Source organism: Chiloscyllium plagiosum, unplaced genomic scaffold (genome assembly GCF_037043375.1).
Source record: "Chiloscyllium plagiosum isolate Xiang-an unplaced genomic scaffold, Cpla_swu_hap1 HiC_scaffold_1, whole genome shotgun sequence".
Classification (NCBI taxonomy): domain Eukaryota; kingdom Metazoa; phylum Chordata; class Chondrichthyes; order Orectolobiformes; family Hemiscylliidae; genus Chiloscyllium; species Chiloscyllium plagiosum.
Genome location: NW_028270139.1, coordinates 29,068,078 through 29,085,467, shown reverse-complemented (window position 1 = coordinate 29,085,467; position 17,390 = coordinate 29,068,078). Strand labels below are relative to the sequence as shown.

The 17,390-nt window shown below is 39.3% G+C and overlaps 1 protein-coding gene across 2 annotated transcripts in view; it reads right to left on the bottom strand.

The window, feature by feature from the left end:
• The window catches only part of LOC122553234 (N-heparan sulfate sulfotransferase 4-like), an 889,310-nt gene that overhangs the window by 701,333 nt on the left and 170,587 nt on the right, over positions 1-17,390 (bottom strand). For both annotated transcript variants that reach the window (XM_087985585.1, XM_087985673.1), the window contains exon 3: positions 8,586-8,722. The gene's annotated coding sequence lies outside the window, so the exon portion shown is untranslated. The remainder of the gene's footprint in view (positions 1-8,585; positions 8,723-17,390) is intronic.

The window sequence follows — 17,390 nt, the reverse complement described above, 5'->3', positions numbered from 1 at the left end:
AGAGGTCCTAGTGGATGGTGTGGTGCCGTAGTGGAACTTCCAGTATTCCCAGGACTGGCAATGGATGCTATAACACCATGCCAGCCTGGTCTGAGGTTTCCATCCAGGTTAAAGCAGTCTTGGCTTTCTGGAGGAATGTCCTGCAGTGAGGAAAGGTCAATGACCTTTTTCCATTCCACCATCTTCTCTCTGACACCTCACACTCACTATCTCTGCCACAGTACTCACCTCCCAATAAGGCTCATGCTCTGCCACTCTCACGATTGCATGGAACATCTCTCTTCATTCATCCTCGTCCATCTCAATCCCCAACAGCACTAACCCTGCATACCCACTGCTTACTTGCCTACTTACTCAATCTGGACACTTTCCCTCTTGTACCAAAAACAACAGCTCTTCCAGCCACTTACATCTGCCTTAATACCTGCCTCTCTCTCTCATTCCAGGAAGAAAACAACTCCATGAAAGAGTCAAGATGGCTGTCCAACATTTGGCTCCTCACTGGTTATGTGGAGAGGTGCCTACCTCTGACTGCCCCCAGTAGCTGACTGTATCCAACCCACTGGACTAGGATCACAGACTGCCTTGATGTACATTGTTGGTTCATCCTGATCAAAGGCTATCTACGTTGATTCGACTAGGATTGCTGACAACCACGACAATGTTCCTGGCTTTCTGTCTAGGCCAACCATCTAGGATATTCAGCAGCATTGTCAGCCTGGAATCTCTGGTGAAGGGACAAATTGCAAAACAGATAAGCCAAGCCAAGGCAAGGCAGGGATACTTGGGCACTCAGGGAGACTCAAAGTGAGCAAACACTAAAAGAGCAAGTGAACAGTTCAGAAATGTAGCCTGGTCCAATTCATTGGTTATGTTCATGTGTCTGGGTGCACATTGTCCTTGCAGCAATATTACAATGATATTACTGCAGCCCGAGGTCATAGAGATGTACAGCACCAAAACAGACCATTCGGTCCAACTCTTCCATGCTGACCAGATATCCCAATCCAATCTAGTCCCACCTGCCAGCATCTGGCCCAAAATCCTCTAAACCCTTCCCATTCACATACCCATTCAGACGTCTTTTAAATGTTGCAATTGTACGAGCCTCCACCACTTCCTCTGGCAGCCCATTCCACACATGCACCACCCTCTGCATTAAAAAAGTTGCCCTACTAAAAAGTAGGTCTCTATTATATCTTTCCCCACTCACCCTAAACCTATGCCCTCTAGTTCTGGACTCCCTCACCCAAGGAAAAAGACCTTGTCGATGCCACTCATGATTTTGTAAACCTCTATAAGGTCACCCTTCAGCCTCCGACACTCCAGGGAAAACAGCCCCAGCCTGTTCAGCCTCTCCCTGTAGCTCAAATCCTCCAACCCTGGCAACATCCTTGTAAATCTTTTCTGAACCCTTTCAAGTTTCACAACATTCGTCCGATTGGAAGGAGACCAGAATTTCACACAATATTCCAAAAGTGGCCTTACCATATCCTGTACAGCAGCAACACGACCTCCCAACTCCTGTACTCAATACTCTGAACCAATAAAGGAAAGCATACCAAGCACTACGATATCTACCTGCGAATCCACTTTCAAGGAGCTATGAACCTGCACTCGAAAGTCTCTTTGTTCAGCAACACTCCGGAGGACCTTACCATTAAGTGTATAAGTCCGGCTAAGATTTGCTTTCTCAAAATGCAGCACCTTGCATTTATTTAAATTAAATTCCATCTGCCGCTCCTCAGCCCATTGGCCCATCTGGTCAAGATCCCATTGAAATCTGAGGTAACCTTCTTCACTGTCCACTACACTTCCAATTTTGGTGTCACCTGCAAACTTAGTAACTATATCTCTTATGCTCACATCCAAATCATTTATATAAATGATGAAAAATAGTGAACCCAGCACCGATCCTTGTGGCACCCACTGGTCACAGGCCTCCAGTCTGAAAAACAACCTACCACCACCAACCTCTATCTTCTACCTTTGAGCCAGTTCTGTATCCAAATGGCTAGTTCTCCCTGTATTCCATGAGATCTAACCTTGCTAACCAATCTCCCATGGGAACCTTGTCAAATGCCTTATTAAAGTCTATATAGATCACATCTATAGTTCTGCCCTCATCAATCCTCTTTGTTACTTCTTCAAAAAACTCAATCAAGCTCATGAGACATGACTTCCCATGCACAAAGCCATGTTGACTATCTCTATTCAGTCCTTGCTTTTTCAAATACATGTACATCCTGTCCCTCAGGACTTCCTCCAACAACTTGCCCACCACCGACATCAGGCTCACCAGTCTACAGTTCCCTGGCTTGTCCTTACCACCTTTCTTAAACAGTGGCACCACGTTAGGCAACCTCCAGTCTTCCAGCACCTCACCTGTGACTATCAATGATGCAAATATCTCAGCAAGAGGCCCAGCAATCACCTCCTTAGCTTTCCATGGAGTTCTAGGGTGCAGCATTGAAGTACAGAAACATACTGTAAATGATTCAGGGATGTGCTATGTGTGTTCTTAGAGGTTGGCACATATCTGATGCTAATGACCATGGTTATGGGGTGTGTGATCAATGCCTGAGGAGCGTGCCTTGAGACGTTGGTACCTATCCGACATGGAGGTCCTTTAGAGCAAGTGGTGAGCTGAAGTTGCCAGGCTGCTCTGACTTGCCTGTCAGGAATTCTTGGCATCCATTTTGCTTGCAGTGGGTGGTAGGATATTAATGTGGTGAGATGTACAGTTAATACAATTGTAAACAATGAATAAACTCCCTTAACTCACCACTGCCTAGTGAGAATTTCACCTTGATTCATTGAACCTGTTAAAAGATGCAGCAAGTTGTTCACAATATTGAGAAGTTACTAGACCTCTCACATGACTCTCCCACTTTTTGTCATAGCCTACCATTGTTCAGTCCCCTGTAAGATAGTACCCTACACCCAGCAGGTGCTGTCTGAGCTTCCAAGTATTTCCAGTATTTTTGCTCATCCAAAGTATTTTGCATTTGACTTTTTATTTGTCAAATCCCTGGAACATCTAGTTACCAATCCTCAAATTGCAGCACAAGAATTTTACAATGACTAGTTCAAGTTAACTTGAGCTGGAATGTAAACTAAACAAAGGTAAAATGTTTACAGCAAGAGTAGTGATTGATTGACCAATTATAGACCCTAAATGTTTAATTGCACTCCTAATTAAATTGTAGGTATTCACTACAATGAAATGTTAAATTTTTAAAATGTCGCATTATTGAACCATAATGCCACTGGACGTGTTGGAGTAAACATAAATTACACCATATAAATTTATCACATTACCATAGTATTCTTTTACATATTCATTATTCTTCAGGCCTTTAATATCTTGGAAAATGAAAGGTAATCTGGAAACCTATTATACAATTAAAATACATTTTGATCTATTAATTAATGAAATTAAAATCAATTGTATGTTTTTGTGGTTCAAATCATCTATCAAAATAATTAACTCCTTTGCTAAGTTGACATTAACTGATAGCTCACTGAACATGATCCTAATGAGTAGAAGAAACCATTGCTGTTCTAAGTTTCCAACTGACAATTTGAATAAATGCATACATACACTGGTTCTGAATAGTACATCAGAAATAGGGCTTCATAATGTGGAAGGAGTTGCATAATTCAAAATGTTGCTGCAAAAAAGATTTTATGAATCATCATGTAAAATATTTTACCACAATCGTTTACACTGAAATGCACTATTAACCACAACTGTAGAAATCACCAAGCAAAATGTGCCAATTCTTAAAAGATTAAAATTTTCATTTGTTATAAACTAACAATATTCTTGCCTCATAATGAAAAATAGTTGTGAAAATTCCAACAAAATGACCATTTTAAAAGCAACACAATCCTAAACACAACAGAGTCCATCTTAAAATTCTTATTTTGGTTTTGTCTCTCGGATTTCCTTATTAAATGGAAGTAAAAATGCTAATTAGGAAGTTCAGTGCATTTCCTGGGAACAATTTTACCAAATGCAATCCATAATTACCAAGACATTACTAAAAGTTACTGAGGAACTTCTTGATCTGCATTTGCAACATTAAAAAACTATTACTAGGATATACATTTCATAAATAAATAAAAATAAACATAAAAAGTTCAGAAAGTTGTCTGTTCCCTTAACACTGTGTATTTTTCCTCTGAACGTTTCAAAGCTGACTGACAATAGAAATTGCCATAAGATGTTGCTTTTGGCATTGAACAGTATTCTCAGGAACAGATGAAGCTGACTCTTTGAAATATCAAAGAGTAACAGTATTATGGATGAATAACACATAATTGCTTTCAGCCTGAACTCAAATTTTGTTATTTTTCACGGATGATTTGCATTTTTCATTGATATTCTCAATAGCTAAAGCTTATTATAGTGAAAAGGCTGATGTAAACTTCAACTTCAAGAAGTGAGGGAATGACAGTTGCTTTGTCCAATGCATGAATGGAACACATGCTGTTGTTTAAAGTGTATGGCATTGTTGATGCATATTAAATACTCTTTAGCAGGAAGTGTTCAATCAGCACATTGGGAACTGGAGCTGACAATGATTGATTTCTCGTCCTGAACACTGATTTAATTAGAAACAAAAACATTGCAGAAATACATTTAAAGAAGTGTTTTGATAACTTTGGTCCAGTGGGAAAGTTGGAGAGCGGCTAACTCGCTCAGTACAAACCCTCCACGCAGCCTAATGTCCTGTTGCTGGGCAGAATTGGTTTACTGTGAGACTTCCTCCCCACCCTTGAGAGCTGCTGATCAGTCAGATTGGGCACAATGAAACAAACTGTTATGTGCTGAAGAGATTTTCAATCAATTTGATATTGGAATTAATCAGAAATTTGATTTATATGGTGTTGGAGGGAATCCTGAGGGACAGGATGAACACGTATTTGGAAAGGCAAGGACTGATTAGGGATAGTTAACATGGCTTTGTGCATGGGAAATCATGTCTCACAAACTTGATTTGAGTTTTTTGAAGAAGTAACAAAGAGGATTGATGAAGGCAGAGCGGTAGATGTGATCTAAATGGACTTCAGGAAGGTGTTCGACAAGGTTCACCATAGGAGACTGATTAGGTCTCACAAAATACAGGGAGAATTAGCCATTTGGATACAGAACTGGGTCGAAGGTAGAAGACAGAGGGTGGTGGTGGAGGGTTGTTTATCAGACCGGAGGCCTGTGACCAGTGGAGTGCCACAAGGATCGGTGCTGGGTCCACTACTTTTCTTCATTTATAAAAATGATTTGGATGTAAACATAAAAGGTATAGTTATGAAGTTTGCAGATAACACCAAAATTGGAGGTGTAGTGGATAACGAAGAAGGTTACCTCAGATTACAACAGGATCTTGATCAAGTGGTCCAATGGGCTGAAAAGTGACAGATGGAGTTAAATTTAGATAAATGCAAGATACTGCATTGTGGGAAAGCAAATCAGAGCAGGACTTATACACTTAATGGTAAAGTCCTAGGGAGAGTTGCTGAGCAAAGAGACCTTGGAGTGCAGATTCATAGCTCCTTGAAAGTGGAATCACATGTAGATAGGATATTGAAAAAGGCGTTTGGTATGCTTCCTTTATTGGTCAGAGCACTGGGTAAAGGAGTTGGGAGGTCATGTTGTGGCTGTACAGCACATTGGTTAGGCCACAATTGGAATATTGCATGTAATTCAGGACTCCTTCCTATCAGAAAGATGTTGTGAATCTTGAAAGGGTTCAGAAAAGATTTACAAGGATGTTGCCATGGTTGGGGGATCTGAGCTACAGGGAGAGGCTGAACAGGCTGGGGCTGTTTTCCCTGGAGCGTCGGAGGCTGAGGGGTGATATTATAGAGCTTTACAAAATCATGAGGGGCATGGATAGGATAAATTGACAAAGTCTCTTCCCTGGAGTGGGGGGAGTCCAGCACTAGAGCGCATAGGTTTAGGGTGAGAGGGGAAAGATATAAAAGAGACCTAAGGGGCAACTGTTTCACGCAGAGGGTGGTGCATGTATGAAATGAGCTGCCAGAGGAAGTGGGGGAGGTTAGTACAATTACAACATGTAAGAGGCATCTGGATGTGTATATGAACAGGAAGGGTTTGGATGGATATGGGCTGGGTGCTGGCAGGTGGGACTAGGTTGGTTTGGAATATGTGGTTTGCATGGAAGAGTTGGACCGAAGGGTTTGTTTCTGTGCTGTACATTCCTATGACTCTGTGTATTTTGTTACAAAATACAATAAAAAGTGTGGTATGGTGCCACCTCTCCCTGGTGGCATCTTAAAACAAAAATAAACCAAAACATAGAATATAAAGGCAGAAAAATGATGAAATAAAGAAATAAAGTTCGACTTTATACTCCTTGTTAAGTGTTCAGATAAGGGTGAGGAGCCGTGAGTTCCCTCATTGCGCTGCCAGAACATGAGTTACCACTCCCCGGTGTCACTTCACCTCCACTGATGCTGCCACCACCATGAGCCTTGGTGTACTTCACCAATGCTACTGTCACCGATGCCCTGGGATCTCTATATCCCAATCTAATTTAAAAACAGCTTTATATGGTTTCAAAAAACTTGTTTTCAGGATTTTAAAATTGGGTTACTCACAATGCATGGACACTGATTTGTCACTCTTAAATGTGCCAAGGTTTATTTTTAGTTAGCAAATTTGAAAGGTATATTTTTAAAATGCTGCCCAGTTGTGGTAGATTTTGCCTCCTATGATACCCAACTGAATAAGGAGAAGCTTGTTGACTGGGAGAAAAAAAAGATTCTTTTCAACGTAGATATATAACTTTTATCACAATTTTTACCAGGATTGATGATTCAATCCAAGTGGGCACTGCCCCTTTGTGCTGAAAATTCTTTTAATCGCTACCCATCTGGTAAAGTGGCAGATTTAAAAACAGCCACGGAAACAATGGTACACATGCTGTTTGAAATAGGACAGATGGAAAAGGTTTCATAGCTAGAAGATTGTGACAAATCTTGGTAAAATGAAGAGGTAGGAGCAGAGGATAGTTAGAAGAGTTTTTACTTAGTTCTGGTATGTGGAAAACATAACATTTTCAGTTGTTCATATCAATTCACCAAAGTAAATTATACCATTTAAAGTAAGTGATTCTAGTCACAGGAGCTATTCTGCACATTCATGGTTAAATTAAGCAAGCAGTACACCAAGGATCTCTCTTTGCCAAGACTGAGGAAACATTTAAATGAAAGACAGGAATGTTAAGTTGGTGTGCAAGAGTAAATTCTATTGCTTCCTTACTTAAATTAATGTTCATTCATGTGTAAATAGATATAGATTGTCAATGAGTGTCAATTCTTATGAAGAAAAACCTTCAGGCTATATGGCAGAACAACTAACACCAATAAATCAAGTATTTGGAGCCATTCTAAAGACTAATAATCAGGATTGTTTCAGAATTCTCTAACACAGAGATTTGTGGATGTTCAGTTGTTGAATATATTCAAGACAGATACTAGGGCAATTAAAGGGCGCAGGGAATGGTGGGAACAACACAGAAAGGTGAAGTTGTGGTCAATAAGTAAAAACAATCGGATTAAATGATAAAGGACCAAATGGCCTCCTCTTGCTCATATTTCAATTGGTTTTTTGAGCTACTCATCATTAGAATTATGTTATTCCTTTATGATAAGCACCCATCAGTAACTACAGAATTTTCCAGTGTCTTTGTCCACTTAAAGGTTTCTGATATAATTTTAGATGTCCACTCTATTATTTATCATACATATCTTCATACGTCAGTAAAGAATATTTTACATGATCTTCACTTCAATGCATCATAAGATTCGAGATATTACGAATCAGTGAGGAATTTCCTCAGAATTGCTCCCACTCTACTACATGTAGCATCATCAGCATTGTGGCAGCCAATCTGCTTATGTATGCCAACATTATTCTTGCAAACTCTGTTCTTAAATCACAAAGGTGAACAGGGAACAATCCAGGAAGTTCCTGCCAATGTATGGCAAATAATAACAAAAGAAAACAAATATTAACAAATAAAATCTGGATGCCATGTTATCAATGAAGTGGTTTGGAGTTGCAGTCACTGTCATAATATCAGAAATGAGGAAGCTTGTTCTTGAATTAGAATAAGTACACATAATTCATTTTATTGATTGTTGGTTGAGGAACAAATATTAATCCAAATGCTGGCAGAACTGTTCTGCTTTGCTTTCCATATCATCTTGAGATTTTCTCCATCCTGAGAGAGTTGATATAGCCTCAGTACAATGCCTTAGCAATAAGATGGTACTTCTAACAATACAAGCATCCTTTCTATTGTACTGATGCATCAGCCTTGATTATGCATTATCTGTATAGAGTGGCTTGAACATGCGCGTTTTTTATTCAAGTTAAAGGATTAATCCTGAGCTCAGCATATTTGATATGATGCCCGACCAGAGCTCTGAAGTTTTATTTTTTCTGTCAGGTATCAAAACTGAAGTTAAATTTAAAAAAAAACACAGCTTTCAGGAAAATACACACATCAGGACAGACAGAATTTAGTCAAAAGCATCAGGATTAAACAAACCTGTCTCTGGAGATAAGAGTTACAATTCACAAGTCCTCAGTTGCTTGATGATTATGAACTTTGTTCTATAAGGAGCTTTGAGTAGGTTGTGGTTTCATTCTCGTAGCAGGGATTCTGTGTGTCTTCCTTCTCTCCATCTGCAGTTTGATGATGAAAAGAAATACAATTAGAACATTGGGAATTCAATAAACATTCTAAATAGATAAGGAATAGCGTATGACCATACAGAAACATTGTTGTAGTTGGTTGCATCATTATTTAAATGAAGAAGAGGAATTTTGTTGACTTGGAGTAATAGTGGAAAATAATTGACCAGCCATCCTCTATACATCCCTCTTGATTTTCTTGTTAAATAAAATCGTGGAAACATTGCTATTTTTTCACACATTTGTTAAATATCCATGGTCCACTTTTGAAATTATATCACTCACTACTTGAAATATTCAAAGTCAATTGATACAGGTACCTCATGTCTAGTCAGTTTTGTTTTGCTCCCAAAATAAACTTTGTTTTCAAGAAATTACTTGACACAAAATCAGTTGCACTTAATATTTTAGTTGGCAGTTCCTCAATTTGATGAAATCAGAGGACGTAACCCCTATTTTTGGGGGGAAGAGGTATGTTTCAGTCCTCAGTTCTGTAAGGCCTTTGCATAACCTGTACTTTATTGACTTGTGTTTGTATGAGATTTTCTGAATCAGCATTCCAGCATGGCCCTTGAGCATCTAGAAATTGTGAATGTATATCAGGAGTGGGGTGCTGGAAAAGCACAGCCAGTCAGGCAGCAACTGAGGAACAGGAGATGACATTTCGAGCATAAGCTCTTCATCAGGCCCAACTCTCCTGCTCCTTGGATGCTGCCTGACCAACTGTGCTTTTCCAGCACCACACTCTTCAACTCTGATCTCCAGCATTGGCAGTCCTCACTTTCGCCTAATGTTTATCAGGAATTTGGACGTGGAGGTCTGTGCTCCAGCCTAGTTTTCTGACTATAATTTAAGAAGCAAAAAAAATCATACGAAGCACACTGACCTCTATACCTTACTTATCAACTTGAAGCCCCAATAGAACAACTTCATCAACAACGCTACTACTTTTTTTATGCTTCACAGGGATTACTGAATTAGTCAGATGAATTTATAATTTATTCACAATCATCATTCATGATAATCGATATAAAAATCACTTATGATGTCTATCACTTTCTGATTTCCCCATAATATTCCTGCTATGTTTATCCATATATTTTGCATTCAATCTAAAAGAATGAACAGTCTACAAGTAGATCTTCTATAATGTGATGGTTGTGTTCTTGTGTAACCCCACATTACAGAAAAATCACACTTGAGAGACAGCATTTAAACTGTTGGTGATGTAATCATGTTACAGCCAATACATGTTTTAAAAGTTTGCGCGTTAGAAACAGCGTCACCAATTCATCAATCACGTAACAGCAAATTTGCATTAACAAAACACGCATTATAGCAGAATGACCTGTACCTTTTCTAATTTACTTTCACTTTCAGTTTGATAAACCAGGAACGTCTTTAACAGTTAAAACATATTTGGACAGGTACATGAATAGGAAAGGTTTAGAAAGATCAAAAACAGACAAATTTGACTTGTTTAGTTTGGGTTGGCTCAGACAAATTGGAGCGAAGGGTCTATTTCCACGCCATATGATCTATGACTCTATAGTCGGAAAGTGAAATTGTTTCCTTCTAAATTAAAACAAAGAACAGCAAGTGTTTTTTTAGATTAGATTACTTACAGTGTGGAAACAGGCCCTTCGGCCCAACAAGTCCACACCGCCCCGCCGAAGCACAACCCACCCATACCCCTACATTTACCCCTTACCTAACACTACGGGCAATTTAGCATGGCCAATTCACCTGACCTGCACATCTTTGGACTGTGGGAGGAAACCGGAGCACCCGGAGGAAACCCACGCAGACACGGGGAGAACGTGCAAACTCCACACAGTCAGTCACCTGAGGCGGGAAATGAACCCAGGTCTCTGGTGCTGTGAGGCAGCAGTGCTAACCACTGTGCCACCGTGCCGCCCCATGTTTTGTGACTTACTTCTCCCTTTGAATGTCTGTTTGGGTAACTTTATGGTCTAATATATATTAACAAGGTTTCTTCTACCTTGGAACAATAGCAGTCTAACTCTGGTCGGTTACTACACAATTCAGCTTATTTACATGATAATACGTACTCTACTGTGAGGTATCACATCTTTCTCTCTGGCACAAAAGCAAATTACTGCGGATGCTGGAATCTGAAATCAAAAGAGAAAATGCTGGAAAATCTCAGCAGGTCTGGCAGCATCTGTAAGGAGAGAAAAGAGCTGATGTTTCCAGTCTAACTGACCCTTTCTCTCCTTAGAGGTGCCGTCAGACCTGCTGAGATTTTCCAGCATTTTCTCTTTTGGCTTCTCTCTCTGGTATAGTCTGCCATTTTTGTCTTCTGAGTCTAACATATGACTATGAATGTCACTGTTACATCATCCCAAACATCATGACAAAAAGTAGCAGGTAATGGCTTATGCATTATTCATTTATGAGCTGTGCTATTTTACGAGCTGATAAGTTAAGGGCCAAGATGAAAATACATGACCAACTTCCAGCGTGCATCCCAGCAGCCGCAATCTAGAAGAGAATGCATATATAGTTATCCATAACTGTAAGCTGTTTAATAAACCTATGGTAAATTTTCATGTAAACGGCAGCCAAACTACTTAACCTGTGTTATTTAGCAAAAAGACAAAAAAATGACATCAGCAACACAGAGTACTTTCTGTAAGGAACAAAAGCAGTGGTTGAGCTTGAAAACCACAGACCTTACACCAGACATTTGAAACAGCACAGATATTACATTTACACTCTACACTGGGATACCAGAAAGAAAGACAGCACAACAAGAACAGCAAGCATTTAATTTATGATAAAAGCAGGTTTGTGGATTCTGGAGAATAAACATGCTGGATAGACACAGGGTTTGGCAACATCTGAGAGAAGAGAAATACAGTTACAATTTGAGTCTAATGTGACTCTACTTTGGAACTCAATTTGCTCTGAGAATCTGCTAAGGCAGGGATTTGGTTTCAAGTTGAGCTGTTGGCAAGGCAAAAAAAAAGAGCCACAGCTGAAAACAGCGGACAGGCGTTTTTCTTAAAAAATTGAGGAAACATGACAGCTGCATTGTTGAATCACCAAGCAGTTTATAGGAGTAAAACTTATAGTAAAACCCGACATGACAAGTGAATTCGCAAAAGCCAGAGAACATTAGAAAAATTACTACCAAATATAGACCCATAGAATTACTACAGTGTGGAAACAGGTCCTTCAGCCCATCCAGTCCATACCCACCCTCCAAAGAGTAACCCACCCAGACCCAACATGTATTAGCAGGACCTTGGTGAATTTAGGCTCTGTAAATAATGGATGGAGTCACGCTTTTATCTGTTGCAGAACTAGATAAGTAAACAGTGAAAATAAAACAAAATAAATAGTGAAAATTAAAAAATAAATAAAGTGAAAATGGAGGGGTTGCACAGAATCAACACTTAAGACCTGTCTTAGCATGAAATGCTAGAAAATAAGCTTTGTGTAAAAGAGAACTGGGTCCGATAGGCAACACAACAAGGATCAATTGATCAGCTTGTCATAAGATGCATACCAAAGGCAAGGAATAGGTATCAGGGACTGAGCTGACTGTGTGCATAATAGAGCTGGTTATCACTTCAATGCCTCGTGAAGCTGTTCTAGAAAACCTCTTGGAGAAAACAAAATTTCACAATATTGTCGTACCACTTAAAATTAGTAAAACACATGAAGCCATTGCAGTCAGACAACATTTGCAAACTTTAGGTGCAGTTCTTGGTATCAGCACAGACTCTAAGATGCAAAAAACAAGCCAAATGCGTGGCAAGTGTGATTTGCTGTCCCCACAGTGATGTCTGCAAAAGGACATTGGACTCACCTATAGGAGAAAATGTGCTTTCAAAGGTGCAACCAGAGATGATAGTAGAATGCAAAGAAACAAAAACATAGTGCCACAGGTTCGTAAGGAAAACGCTAGAGACCTGCATAAACACAAGCTTGTTCAGAAGGTTAGCTGCACAAGTAATAAAGTGAAGACTGGAAGAATCTGCAACCAATGGATTTCCATTTTGTGAAGGTGAGCTATTGTATGATCAAAGTCAAATAGTTCAATACTTTTGCCATCATATGTCCAATGAAATTTGGCAAACTACATACCCGGGATCAAAGTCAGCACGCAAGCGAGGACAAACATCCTACTAGTCAGAATGCTGAAGGATATATATCTGGATCATTAGAAGTGAATGATACACCTTACTGTGGCAATTTTGCATAGAAACCACAAGAATTTTATCAGGTTTACACAAACGGACCAACATGCAAGGACCTCAATATTGTGACTATTCACAAGATCACTAAGATACTAGCTGCAACAGAATAGGCAAGAATACTTGCATTGACTCAGTTCAGGACTTGCAACAGTTGTATCCGGACATAGGGAACTTCAAATCTGATGCTGTCTTGCACCTCTGAGAGGATGTAATCTCATCAATCAACTCTCTCGGAAAGTATAGTGATCACATGCAAGAGAAGCTGAAGTGTGAGGTGAAAGATATGTTATGTGATTGTATAATCCACAGTGTACATCAACGCACAAACTGGTACAGTCCATCAAGTATGTGCTGAGGCAAAAGTAGCACATTCAGGGTAGGCACAGACTTGAAATGGTTCAGCATTTATCTCAGGACATGCCCACACAAAATTGAGAACGACTAAAATGTACATTCACTCATGCCGGCAGCTCCTTGTGAAGTGCTCATCTTCAACAGCCAACAGTGGCAATTGAACAGGAGCACAGATGCAGGAATAAGCCATTAAACCTCTCAAGCCTGCCCTGCCATTCGAGATCATCCACCTCAATACCATATGTCCATACTATCCTCACATCCCTTGATAGAATTCGTAACCAGAAATCTATCAATCCATCTCTTGAAATTATTTAATGACTGAGCTTCCACTGCACTATGGAGTACAGAATTCCAAAGAGTCACCACATTTTCAGTGAAGACGTTCCTCCTCATCTCAATCCTAAATCACTTACATTTATTCTGAGATCATCTCTCCTGGTTCTAGACCCCACAGGCATGGGGAATCCTTTCTACATCAAGTCAGTATCTTGAATGTTTGGTAGTATGTTCTTCCTATAGTAAGCTCTTCTTATACATTAATGTCAATGCTGTCATACTTCGAAGAGAATTTCCAAGTGTCTTTCCAGTGTTCACTTTCTACCCCCCTGGAATACTGGCTATATGAGAGTTGAGGGACAATACTGAGGAGGAAGAAACTTTAAGGCCTTTATTTTTGACTGTGCTGAAGATTTGGCTGCAGCCTTGAAAAACTGACTTCAAGAAGGACATTGCCATTTGTTTGACAGTGCTGCGATTGGATCTGGAGAATGTTGCAAAGGGTTTGCTAATGTAATTTCTCTCGTACTACTGTGTGGCTTATTGCTGTACAAGAGTATAGTGATGACAGCTGCTCTACTAAGAGATGTTTGATTTGTAGAGGTCTTTATTATTAAATACTTGGTGCATTTTGTAGATGACTGGACAGGCACAGACTGATTTGAACTGCACAGCAGAAATACATTTTTTTTGATGTTGAATAGGAATATCTAAATTCTAGCATATCGATGAGAAATTCTTTCTTGGCAATTGGGATTTATGAACCATTATTCATTGGAAGATTTTACGAGATTTGTGCAGAATGGCTAACGTGAAATATGGTCAAATTAATAAATGATTTGGGTGAAGAAAAAGAGTTATATATCTGAGTTTGCTGCTTTCACTAAGTTAAGTGGTGCAGTAAATAATGTAGATGGAGAGTAGAAAATTTAAAGGAATAATGTGATGTTAAATAAATGGGCAAAACTGTGGCAGATAGAGTTCAATATGAAAAAGGGTAAGGCCATCCACTTTGAATTTAAGAAAATGAGCAAGTGCAGAGTAGATTCACCACAATGCTACTGAGATGAAAAACAACTCATTATGAGTGCAGTTTGCAAAGGCTGAGCTTACTTTGCTCTTGAATATAAAAGATTAAAAGGGGATGTAACTAAGATTTTAGGATGAGTGAAAGTTAGGGTTGACGGAGTAAAATGATTTTCTTCTTGGGAAGTTCACTGCAAATGATCACAATATTAAATTTAGAATTGGGCCAATCAGGAGTGAAAACAGAGGCACTTCTCCACGAAAGGTGCAGAGGAAATCCAGGTCTTTCTTCCTCAAAAGAAGAACCTTTTGCAGGTAAGTCATTACAAATGTCAAAATTAGGCCAGATTTTTGTCAGGTAAAGGTATTAACGCTCATAGAACTAAGACATGTAGATGGAGAAAAGGCACAGAGGAGCCATGATGCATAAAGGCAGGCTCTTATTTATATTTCTATGTTTCTAACAAACACAATGGTTTTGTTACTTAAATCAAAAAGGCTCTGGATGCTGTTTAAATAAAACATGTTCCATAAACCTGTGCCTTATACTATGGACAAAATCATTATGACACAAATTCTGATATTTATCCATTGGCAGCAAATACATGAAATGAACAGCATTTTGTTTTTAAATTCTACAACCAAACAAATGTCCAGCACGACTGGATTTCTTTGGATGTGCCTGCAAATTTCACAACTAACTGCAGTGTCATAAGGAATGAAGCAGCAGATTAGACCTCTAAGCTGATATGCTCAAAGTGGCCTTCCACTTGGTGGCTGGAGACCTACCTACTTCAAACACTATGTAAATCAAGATCCTATAACACACATTGTGAAGTGTAATTCAGATCTGTTGAACTGCTGGACACTTTCCAAATATGGTGGATACCGTGATCTCTGGCCATGTCTGATCTAGCTTACTTGCTGCCCCCTGTTGTAAATAATGTGCAGGTCAGATTGCGACATCAAACAGTCTTAGTGGCCATCTGCTGTGAAATAGATATCGGGCATCCATGGCTTACTGACTGCATAATATTGAAGCCTAGCCCTCTCTGCAGCCTCAGGCACAGAAATATTTACAACTTTTACATCAAGTTTGGCTGTGGTGTTATTCTGAATGCTGTTGTATTATATATTCTGTCAGTTTGAGTACAGCAACGCTATTACAGGAGTTACTACATGTCTAAAATTAGACAAAATACTTTATTTTCTGATGTCATAATGATGTAAAAGGCACACTCATAACTTTAATATCAATCAATTGAATTATAACTGATCACACTACAAGATAAATTGTAGGATGTTAAACATACTTCGGTTGCCACAAAGAATAGATCACATTCAGTTTCAGTTTAAATATTTGCAAATTAACAATGGCAAGTTGGTTTGCAAGGGATTTTCACCATATTGGAACTAAATAAGTAATAATTTTCCAAATGTTCACAATTAATCTACATCTTGAAAGAGGACAGGAAATGCCCATTGGGGGGTAAGATTTGCTGCAGTCTACATGTACTGACACCAATAATTAGTTCAGTCAGCTTTTCTACCTGAAGCAGCAGTGGAATCTCTTTGGATATTACTGTAATTTCATCAGCAATATTAACAAAAAATGTCTTCATTAATAATAGTTTTAAAAATTAACATGATGGTACAGCAGCATTTACTGCTGAATTCTAATTGCCCCTAGAGAGTGTTGGAATGCCTTCTTGTTCAACAATGTATGGAAATGGTACCTCTACAATTGCATAGTTAAGTATGGAATGTCAGAATTTATGACTCAGTGACATTGAAGAAACTGGTGACATTTGGCTAACTCAGGATGTTACATGCCTTAGATGTGATGATCTTCTCATTATCATGCTTGGACATGTCAATGGCAATTGTTATTGAGTTATCTTGCTGAAATGCTGTTTCACATCCTGTAGAATATATTCACTGCAGCCAAAGGGTGAGAATGGTGTAGGAGGTAGACATCGAGTCTAACCAATTGTCATGTGCAGAATACAAAATGAAGAATTGATGTGGTCACTATTTGTGCCATATGCTAAGTTGGGCAGTCAGTGGATAACATGGACCATCAGCAGCAACAGCAGGATTGTCTGTCAGCATATTTTGCAACCTTATGTTTGTTAGTGGAACATTCTACAGTGACCAGCTCCATTCATGGATTCTTCAATATTGAACAACTTTGCACTCACCACAAGATTTGGCTGACATCCTGGCTCAGGCTAATAAGTATCAGACAATCTTCATGTTGTGTAAGCATCAATGGATGGCCATTCTAGGTAGCATCATTGCATAACTGGTACTCTCTGCATCTAACGAAGTTGAAATTCTTGAATGTTAGTGCACATGTATCCATTTCACTGAACAGGGGTTATTCCATCACACTGTTGACACTGACCTTGCAAATGATGGAGAAGCTTTAAGAAACAACAAATCACCTGTTGTACAGTATCCAACTTCTACACAGTTTGCAGCAACAATGTTGACATGGTCTTGCCAATTTACCCCACCCTAGACTTTCCACCTCCAATTCAACCCCTGATGTCAATCATATCCTACAATCTTCCACACCTGCCCAACATAAGCACAATCCATCTCTCAATCCAAACCCACTCCCATCCCACAATGACAAACCCATTTATCCATTCCCCCACAATATCCATACCAAACTCTTCCAACCAAAACATTTCCCATCATCTCCCTAGGTCCCATGCATCCTCAAACCCACTTCCCCAAGACCCTACCCATCCTCCCACCGAGTA